This window comes from Amblyomma maculatum, chromosome 1 (assembly GCF_055883805.1).
Source record: "Amblyomma maculatum isolate TAMU_Amacu chromosome 1, ASM5588380v1, whole genome shotgun sequence".
In the NCBI taxonomy this organism is placed as follows: Eukaryota; Metazoa; Arthropoda; class Arachnida; order Ixodida; family Ixodidae; genus Amblyomma; species Amblyomma maculatum.
Genome location: NC_139344.1, coordinates 379,474,648 through 379,484,249, shown reverse-complemented (window position 1 = coordinate 379,484,249; position 9,602 = coordinate 379,474,648).

Genomic DNA, 9,602 nt, shown 5'->3' with positions numbered 1-9,602 from the left:
TCACCTGCATACTCACCGTACCTACTTACACTACGTGACACCTGCCGGAATCAGGCCTGTGGCTTTCGCCCAAAACGCCGACGCTAACGTCGTTACCGGTCATACTGGAGAACGGGTTTTTAACATTTTGCTTAAAAATAATTAAAGCAAACCACTCAAGATGCGCACCATTTTTCCATGCATCATGAAGCGTTCTTTCACCATTGTGCAAAATAAGTTTTAGTTCCTGTGAGCAAGACCACTGTGTAACGGTGTCTGTATGCCTTTCTTTCTCCGAAAGTTCTCAGGTATTGACGCAAAATAGAATGTACTGCTTGCTAGATAATTGCACTTAACGAACGCAGCGCAAAGAGCTCAAACGCCTCTCAATAAAGATGGCGTCAGCAATTGGCAAGCAACTATTGCATAAAGTCGAGCCTTCACTCTGATCTTAGAAGCGCAAATAGGTATTAGATGTAGTCGATTGCAATGTTTCGCTGGGGCATGCAATAATGCCCGGAGAGATTTACAGACTAAAGGAAAATTAGTTTCTCTGAAGTGACTTCACGTTTCTTTTTTTTTTTTTCCAGCATATAGGAAGCCAAGACAAGAGCTTTGCAGTCTACAAATTAAATAACTACAAATGTTCAAAAACCGCTATAAGCGATGGCTGAATATATCGCAAAATATATTGCACTCAATATATCGCGAAAACCATAAGTAGCTCCTCTCAAATTTCGTATTGGGGAGTATCGCATTCGTCCTTTGAACTCTTTTTTTTTTTTTTTTTTACTTTATTAGCTTATAGATGCTCCCTTATAAAGCTCTGCAGAACGCGCCGATTTGCCGATAAATGTCAACATCATATTCCTCCTCAGTGTTTTTGTTTATTGCTTGCAGTCATGTTATATGTGTTAGTCAGCCAGCCCGAAGGTGATGGCCATTAATGCCATATAACGTTAAGACCGTGTGGTCCTACTTATCCGAATTCAAGAAAAAAAAAAGACTAATTGCTGCTGAAAAAAGACAAACAAACATATATAGCAGTATACCTTGGAAAGAAATGCTCTTAAGGCTTATATCACTGGGAGAACTTGCGCATGCCAAGCAATAGGTTTTCTCCTTATCTCATACAACGACGCACCTGCTTCCAGCACACCGAGTTGCAACAACGTGAGATAGGGATTTCTGGTTACTGCCTGAGAGCTTGCAATTCCTGCCTTCGCAGAATAGCTAAGCTTTTTCCCCCCTGGAAGTGCTGAAGAGTATGGATATTTTTCTCATATCGCCTATATGAAAACGAGCTAGCGTTAAAATGGAATGAGCTGCGGTAATTATAATAGGATGTAGTTAAGCTTTATTAAAATGCTAGGATCTTCATTCCGAATCTTTAATAACATTATTTGACCCGCCACTAAGCTGCACCTTTTCTGGGAAGTGCAAGTATTTGTTATGGAAAGGCAATTCTTGTTTTTAGGTTCTTTTAATGAAAAAACAACAACAAAACAGATACACTGAATGATGCTTCTTCATATCAGGATTAAATGGCATGACTTCGCTTAGACTTTGCACATTTGAATTTCAAAAACGGTAGGGTTGTCATTGAATAAAAAAGGACGTGTGGAAACGTTTCCGCACAGGTGGAACTTGATTAATTCGATGACGTGAAATACACAGTGCGAGAGTGTGTTGCAGTCCGCGCGCGAGGAGATTGGCTACGATGCTCTCATGATCGTCTATATTAATTTGCGACCAGCATATTGTGCCCCTTGCTACGGTGCCGCGTCTGCGTGGAAATATCACGTGATTTCACAGGAGGGACGGCACCCCTCAAGAAATGGCACCACCGGTTACCCTCATCTCGGCATCGCGCACCATATGCTTCACGTGGTATGCAGCATTGCTGGTCGAGTTAAACCGCGACGTTTCTTAAGCACGCACGCAAGGATGTTGTGTGTGTGTGTTTGAAAGATGTTATAATTGGAGACAGCTTTCTGTATGGAGTGAAAGCTACAAGCGCTGGCCGTCAGCTAACAGCCCGGCTTCTTTTGCGTCGTGAGCGCGTGAGAAAAGCGCAGAAGCCTACGCCTCGCGCCCATGGCTTCCCCTGCATAACGTCAAAACCCCGTATCCGACTTGAGGCTGTCAGCTAGTAGTCTTTTTGAAGGACGTCTCTATCACCTGGGAGTCGCAGCGCGTCTAAATATGAATACTGAAATGTTTTCACCCTTTTCATATAAAGTTGAAATATTTAGTATAGTCGGAGTGTTGTTGTTGCTGTTGTTGTTGTGGCTGCAAGAAAAAAGAAAAGGAAATGCACGGGCCTGCTAGTGGCTCTGTAGCTGGGCCACCTCCGCTGCCTCGTGCGGACAGAAGAGTAGAGAAGAAAGAAAAAGAAGAGGGAGAGAAAGACGCGAGCCGCAACAAACGTCGTCCACCAGCTAAGCGGTGGCGGGCGCAGGGACGGCCTACAACAAATACAAATTCGGTGGCTGGTTAGCCCCCGCCGCAAACGGCATTGACCTACCGTCCCAGCCCCGTAGGGCCAGGAACAGCCCCCCTTCACCACCTCCAATCTAGTCAGAGTGTAGCTTTGTCTCCATGTCTATAAATTGCTTAGCAAGTGACGATGCCATTTCTCCGCAGGTTAATCTGCGAAAATCTTTTTATTTTTTCAAAGATATAATTCTTATTTATGAACAGGTACAAAAAAAAAAACAGAAACAAAGATTGTGCAAATGCTCCTCTTCCGCAATAGATATCTTATTTTTGAGGAAAGCAAAGGGTCGCTGGCGAGAATGAACTCTCTGAAATTTTGTTGTTTGGCAAGCAGTCCCAATCTGTGTACAGCCGGCTTCAAGAAACGGGACATTTATCATTTTTAAGACGCTCGACTCTCAAGAATTTTATTGGAGTGTAGTCAGAGTGTAGCTTTGCCTCCATGTCTATAAATTGCTTAGCAAGTGACGACGCTACTTTTGCAGTGCATTCTTCAACAATGTTCTTGAGTGTCGAGCACCTTGAAAATGATAAAAGTCCTGTTTCTCTAAAGCCGTTTGCACGCATATTGGGACAGCTTGCCAAACATTACAAATGCGGAGAGTTCCTTCTCGCCAGCGACCCTTTGGCTTCCCCAAAAATAAGATACCTATTGCGTAAAAGGAGCATTTACACTATCTTTTTGCACCTGTTCATAAATAAGTATTATATATGTAAAAAAAACATGTTTGCAGATTAACCTGTGCACTCAAGTTCTCAACGGTACGAACACCTGAATAATATATGTTGGGTTTCTTCAAACGTGCACCTATTTTTTTAACCTGCTCCTAAGTACAGAAAACTCGAATTTCAACTATTCCTTAAATTTAGGAGTGACTCGGCACTTCCGCATCGGCTTGTTCACTTGCTTTAGCAGAACCTTCATCATGCGTGCAGTCGTCAATCTTGTCTGCGTTCGTGCACCATTGTAGTTATTTTACGCGACAACATTGCGTTTATTGAGGCGAAAACGCGTCGCCGTAACGATGAAATGAGAAAAACGCGTCTGAAAAATATACAACTGAATAAAACAAATTATTTGCAATTTTGTGCGATTCCGTTCCCTCTCCATGAGAGGCAAGCACGGAACGAACTGTCGCAGTTACTAAGCATGCCAAATAATCAAGCCGGTCGTGGACCCCCCCTCCCCCGCCCCCCCCCCCCCCCCTTTTCACACACACTTCATACTCTCTTTAAATAAAAAGAAAATTTCTAGGTTTGAAGCTGCTGCGTTTTGAAGACTTTATTTATTAGTGTGAAAACACTGTATACAATCGGACATACAAATATTATACTATTGTGGTAGGCTCTGAACCTGCTGATTAGCAATTTCGCACTTAATACCAAGACATATCTCGGTGTGGACGGTTGTTGTGCCCGGCCCAAGCCGCCCAGAAATTCGCCGGGCACCAAACTTCTCCGGCAAGCGCCTCGTTCACAAACTCCGGATACTGCTCTGCAGAGCACCGGTGCACTGGAGGCGAGCCGTGCCAAATGGAGAGAAGCGACGTGTTTGAACATGAGCTGAGCGTCCAGACAGCTCGGCGCCGTGGTCCTGGTGGACCCCTTGGACCCCGTGGACCCCTTCTCGCCCCGCGGCATATTTGAAGCAAGAGCGCAGCAAGCTCTCCCATTGGCCCTGCGAAAGTGCTGCCGTCGGATTGGACCATTTTGAGCGTCAACGGTTCCTCGGTTACGGAGACTCAAGTGCTTCCGTTCGAGACTCCGAGTGTGAGTTCCTCACTAGCGCCCATCGGGAGTGCTCCCTGAGAGAGCGGACGCGGCGGAATCTCCCCGGCCGTCGCTGCGTGAGGACAGTCGTGTATGGCTATGTTAGCTTTCGGCCCCAGAGCCGAACTCGTTGTGTAAATGCCTGTAAAGAGTGTATAAAGCTTTTTCTTCAGCGCCGACCCGCATTCATCGCTACCGCCCAGCGAGCTCACAGCCCTCGTTCACGAAACGGGTGACGAGCGCTACGCAACCAACTCCTTGGCACAATCCTGTTGACGGTGGACTACTGTGTGATAACCCCATCGGCACAACATTTGATGGCAGCTGCGGGATTGACCGGCGTCAGGCACCTCGGCGCGGTGAGTACCTGAAGTTTCCCTCAAACGCCAGACTTTCTGACACACAGGGTAGCTTAGAGAAAGGCTGAAGCGTAGCATTGTGTTAACCTTGCGTTTCAATCCTACAGGAAGCGTTTTGAAAACCAAGGAATGCCGGGAGGGGAATCAGTGTGAGAAAAGCTTGCACGCCTCTTGCTAGGAGCGAGACAGCGAACGTCTAGAACACTATTCTAAAAAGGCAAACATAAGAGGCCGGTGAAAAATGAGTTACAAGGTCAGAGAACTTCTCCAAATTTATGATAAGTTGGGCATCCATTTGGGCTCAGGAAAAACTAAATTCTTGAGATCACGCAGGCAAAGGACGTGACGGTTGAGGAAGTCGCAGAGGCCTGGGATGATATTCAAGAGAGAGAAAGGAAGGAGGAGCATGAAGGGCTTGAGCGTAAAAGGTTAGAACGCAAAAAGCGGTTTTCCCGCTTTAAGAAGCTTATGCAGTTCGAGCTTTCAGCACATGAAAGAAGTGTTGAAAGGCATGAATCTTTAATTGCCATTCAAGGTAACAGTTCAAAGCCGCGAGAGGGTCTGCAACCGTTCCTCCGCCGAAGATATGGCAGAATATTTGGCAGATTTCGAGCGTGTCTGCAAAAGTAAGCGCTTCGAGCGAGATAGTTGGGCACAAAAATTGGTAGCTCTTCTCTCCGCTGAGGTGTCGGAAAAAGTCAAGCGCGTATTAGACGGTGACTTTAAAAACTACGATTATCTGAAAGAGCCCTTACTGAAAAGGCATCGGCTGTCACCAATGGAGCTAAGGGACAGGTATCGGCGTGAGAAAAACTGCACCAATACGTTCTTCAATTCAGCGTATCAATTGCGAGCCGCTACAACCGAATGGCTAGACAGCCAGGAAGTCTCGGAGCAAATTGTACGTGCACCAGAGAATGAGACACAGCTTTGGGAAGCGGCCGAGCAGCGCGACCGCAGCAGCGAGCCGGGTTTTATTTATTTTTTTTTTGTATTTCGTGCAATTGCCACGAGGGCCAATTTGAGCTCGCTGTGTGCTATTAGAAATTCATGTAAGACATTTTCGCGCAGCAACCAGAGAATGTTTCTGCTCTTATTACAATCGGTCAGCCATATGGAGAAATACTTTCCCTTATCGTCTTTATACCACTTTCTGCAGAATATGTGTCCTTGACGCCTTGGCCCTGAACAAATCTACAGCAGGTGGTGAACATCTACCTCTGCAGCCGGTGTGAAACACTTCGGGCCGGTGGTGGGCCCTGCGTCTTCTTGAGAGCACCGCATCGGCGCGAGACCGACAGGTAAAGGACATATATTTGACGCCTAAATATTATACGAATATAAGACTCATTACTGCGACATCTGAGTGTAGCATTTCAAGTGCTTTAGTCTTGCTAATGCGCAGGTAAACAATTAGAAAACTGTGTATATTCCCACGGCCTTTATGATTTTAAAGTTCTACCTTTCGGTGTTTGCTCTGCGATGACTATATTTCAGCGGACGACGGACACTGTCCTCACCGGGCTTAAGTGGCATTGTTACATATATTGTCTACCTTGAAGAGGTGATGGCCTTCGCAGTATCATTCACCTAGCATCTTGAACGCCTACGAAAAGTGCTCGAAGCCCTTCGTTCCTTTAGCCTGACATAGAAGCCACAAAAATGCTACTTCGGCTAACTCAAATTTCTCTGCCATATGTCGTCAGCGCCGCTGGCGTTAAGCCCAAGCCCGATCAGATTACAGTTATTGCGGAAGGACTCTGCGAGATAAGAAAGCTTTTCGCCATTTGCTCGACTCGCGAAGTTACTATCGGCTTTTCATCGAAGATTTCGCTGATCTCGCGCAACCGCTGACACGTCTCCCAGGGTGAGATGAGTCAGTATCTCAGCGAAATCGTCCCGAAACGTGGCGTGTGTGTGAAACGATGATATGAGTGCAATTTCAGATTATCCTGCATTTGCCCGCTCACGACACCCATTACACTGACTCTCGCCCTTTTGCCATTGTTTGCTTCAAAGGAAGCGCCGTTGTGACACCTGCCTTGTCGACCTCGTTTCGAGCGGCGCTTGAGCGACGTGGATGCGCTTCTTTTCTGCACAAACATACTCTACCGCGAAAACTTTGGAGTTATTTAAAAGTCCCGCCTTTAAGAGTATGACGCAATGCCTCCTGCCTGCTGCTCACCTTGCCGCCACTTGTTCGAGTATACATCCACTTTGATAATAGCGTAATCATTTACTCCAACGTCTGCCGCTGTTATGCCACCGCTCGGTAGAGCAAAGTCGTTAACTACAACATTATGTGAAAGACCACTCGACATAGATATCAAATCCGCCTAATCCAAGCAGTAAAAGCGCGCCTGCATGGCCTATAGGCGGCGTTTTTAAACTTGGGTTCCAAAGGTCCTGAATTGTTTGATTGCTATCTAACCCTCTCACCTCAAATGAGAAGCCAGATTGCCACCTGGCAACTCGGTAAGTAGTCAATGAGAGTTCCACTCCTACAATCCCTCTCACCTACAAAATGCAACCTGCCACAGGCATGCTCGTGATTCCCCAGGGGGTCGAAATTACTTCGAAGCCCTCCACTACGGCTCCTCTTTCTCTCTTTCCACTTTCACTCTCACCTTCATTCCTTCCCTTACGGCACGGTTCAGGTGTCCACAGAAAAAAACGTGTGACAGATACTGCGCCTTTCCTTTCCTATGAACCAATTATTATTATTATTATTAATGGCGACTGCAACAAAGACACATTAATATTATGTGCCGGCTAGCGCAAGCTGGCGCGCTTCGCCTCTCCTACCATCGCCATGCTATCCTTATCCACTTCCCACCAAAAGCTGGCGCCTTTCCTCCTTCCACTACTAGCTTGACAGTTACTCTCATTTAATAGTTACTCTCAGGCCGAAATTGGGAACTTTCCAGTACTCCAGATGTATATAAATACCGGCTACACCTCACCGGCGCTATCATATGTGACCGAAATGAAAAGGCTTACGAAAGGAGTGTAGTTATATTAACGGAGCGAGTTGCGCAAATAAAAGCGACACTTGCAGCCTTAAGAGGCAATATAGAGTCTCGGAACAAAGGGAACAAATCAAGAATAATTGGACGCGTGTAGGCAGGGGTGTAGACAGGAGGAAGGGGGGAAGGGTGTTTCGGTGTCAGAACATACTCCTATATTTTGTTAGAGCTGCATCTTCTAACCGAAGCTTGGCTTTCTTTGGATTGCATTTCGGCTAGCTGGTTATGGCACCCCCCAAAATATTTCTGGCTGCGCCATTATGTGCAGGTCATTATTCGAAGGCATGATAACGGATGGTGATTAAATAAATCGGCCCGGATTTCAATAAAAAAGACGCGTAGCAGGGGACAGGTTAAAGTCAGGTGGCCAGATAACATTACAATTTCCGCGGAGAGCAGGTGGCAACAGCTCGCATAATACTGGTTACGTTGGAGAGATTTCAGAGGCCTTTGCAGAACAGTGGATGCAGTTAGGCTGATCTCCCGATGTCGTTGCTCAGCGCTCCATTCTTCTCGTCGTTTTAAATGGTTCCGTATTTCCATCTCCCCAGGTCGCCAAGTAGAATACCTACTGTCGTTGACTTTAACATTGGAGACGCACTTGTGATGGGAATATCAAACGCGCAGTGAGAAAGGATTATTGCCATAGGACTCTGATCACACAAAGCTGATCAAGCAAAGCATGGCTATGTCTTGTTTTGAAGAGGTCATTAATAAGTCCTGCAGTCACAGGGTCACAGAGTGCAATCTAGTTTAGAGATCTAGATTAGAGAAAGCTGGTTACCAGACACCGCTGCTTGCCTGTATGGCAGAGACTGTGCCCAAAAGATTAGTAGATGAAGTGACGTAGGTATGGTGTAAGAAAAAAATAAAAAGAAGCCTGTGGTGCTCTAGTGCCTGCATGCCTTATCGCCGAAACTGAAGAAAGAGATTGAAAGGCATTCTGTGCATTTCGTCTTTTTTGAGCCAAGAAAATTAAAAGGAATGTGCGCGAAAGTAAATGAGGAGCGCGAGCCTGTAGCAGAGGCGTCTTGCGGTGTTAGGCACAAAACAAGATTTGTCGAGTGCTGCGAAGGACTAGTTTATAATATTCGGCTCTCATGCGGTGGAGCTTATGTGGGGCAAACGGGAAGATGCCTCAACGAAAGGCTCAGAGAACACAGGCACAACTATAGCCAAATTAATGCAATTAGAAATCTGACACCGCACTGCTCTGGATGCAACGATTGCATTATACCCTATTGCCACAAGACGGCTGTTTTGCTAAAATCCAGAGACAGTCTAACCAGGGAGCGCTGGGAGGCTTACTGCATCCACCTGGAAAAGAAGGAACATGTGTAAGCGACCCTTCGGTGGCGCTATCTAAACAAGAGCAGGAATTCTTGAAAAAATAAAAAAGTGAAAAATAATCTTCTGTGTCAAATGTACAATGTGCCCATAAATACGATAGGAACATTCCCGACTTGATTGTTTTTTGGTATGTGTTTACATCTGAACGTTATATGTGTGTACATTGCAAAAACATTTCAGTTGATAGTTCGCGCTCCTGTGGCGCATGTTGTTTTCTGTATCTTTTTCAAAAGCGCAACGATGTTGGAACATTTTAATCACCAACCAGCCCAATTTGAAACGCTTTTGCTCTTACACTACTATAGGCTCACGAAGGCTAATTTGTGGTTCGAAACGAATATTCTCAGTGGGCTTCCTTTGCTTGCTTCCTCTTTCACGGCACTAGGGTAACGTTCAGAGTACCCGATGAAGGGAACGCGGGTTTTCGGCGATAGCCAACATGTGATGTCAGAAAAGTAGACGACAGCGCAAATAATTAAAAAAAAAGCTAAAATGTTGAGTGGAGACTGAAAAAGAGATAAGACAGCACAATCCACTGCAAAAAAAAAAAAAAGAAGGAAAGAAGGAAAGAAAAAAAAATGGTGGCGCCGATAAATAAGGCCCCACTCAGAAGAAGTGG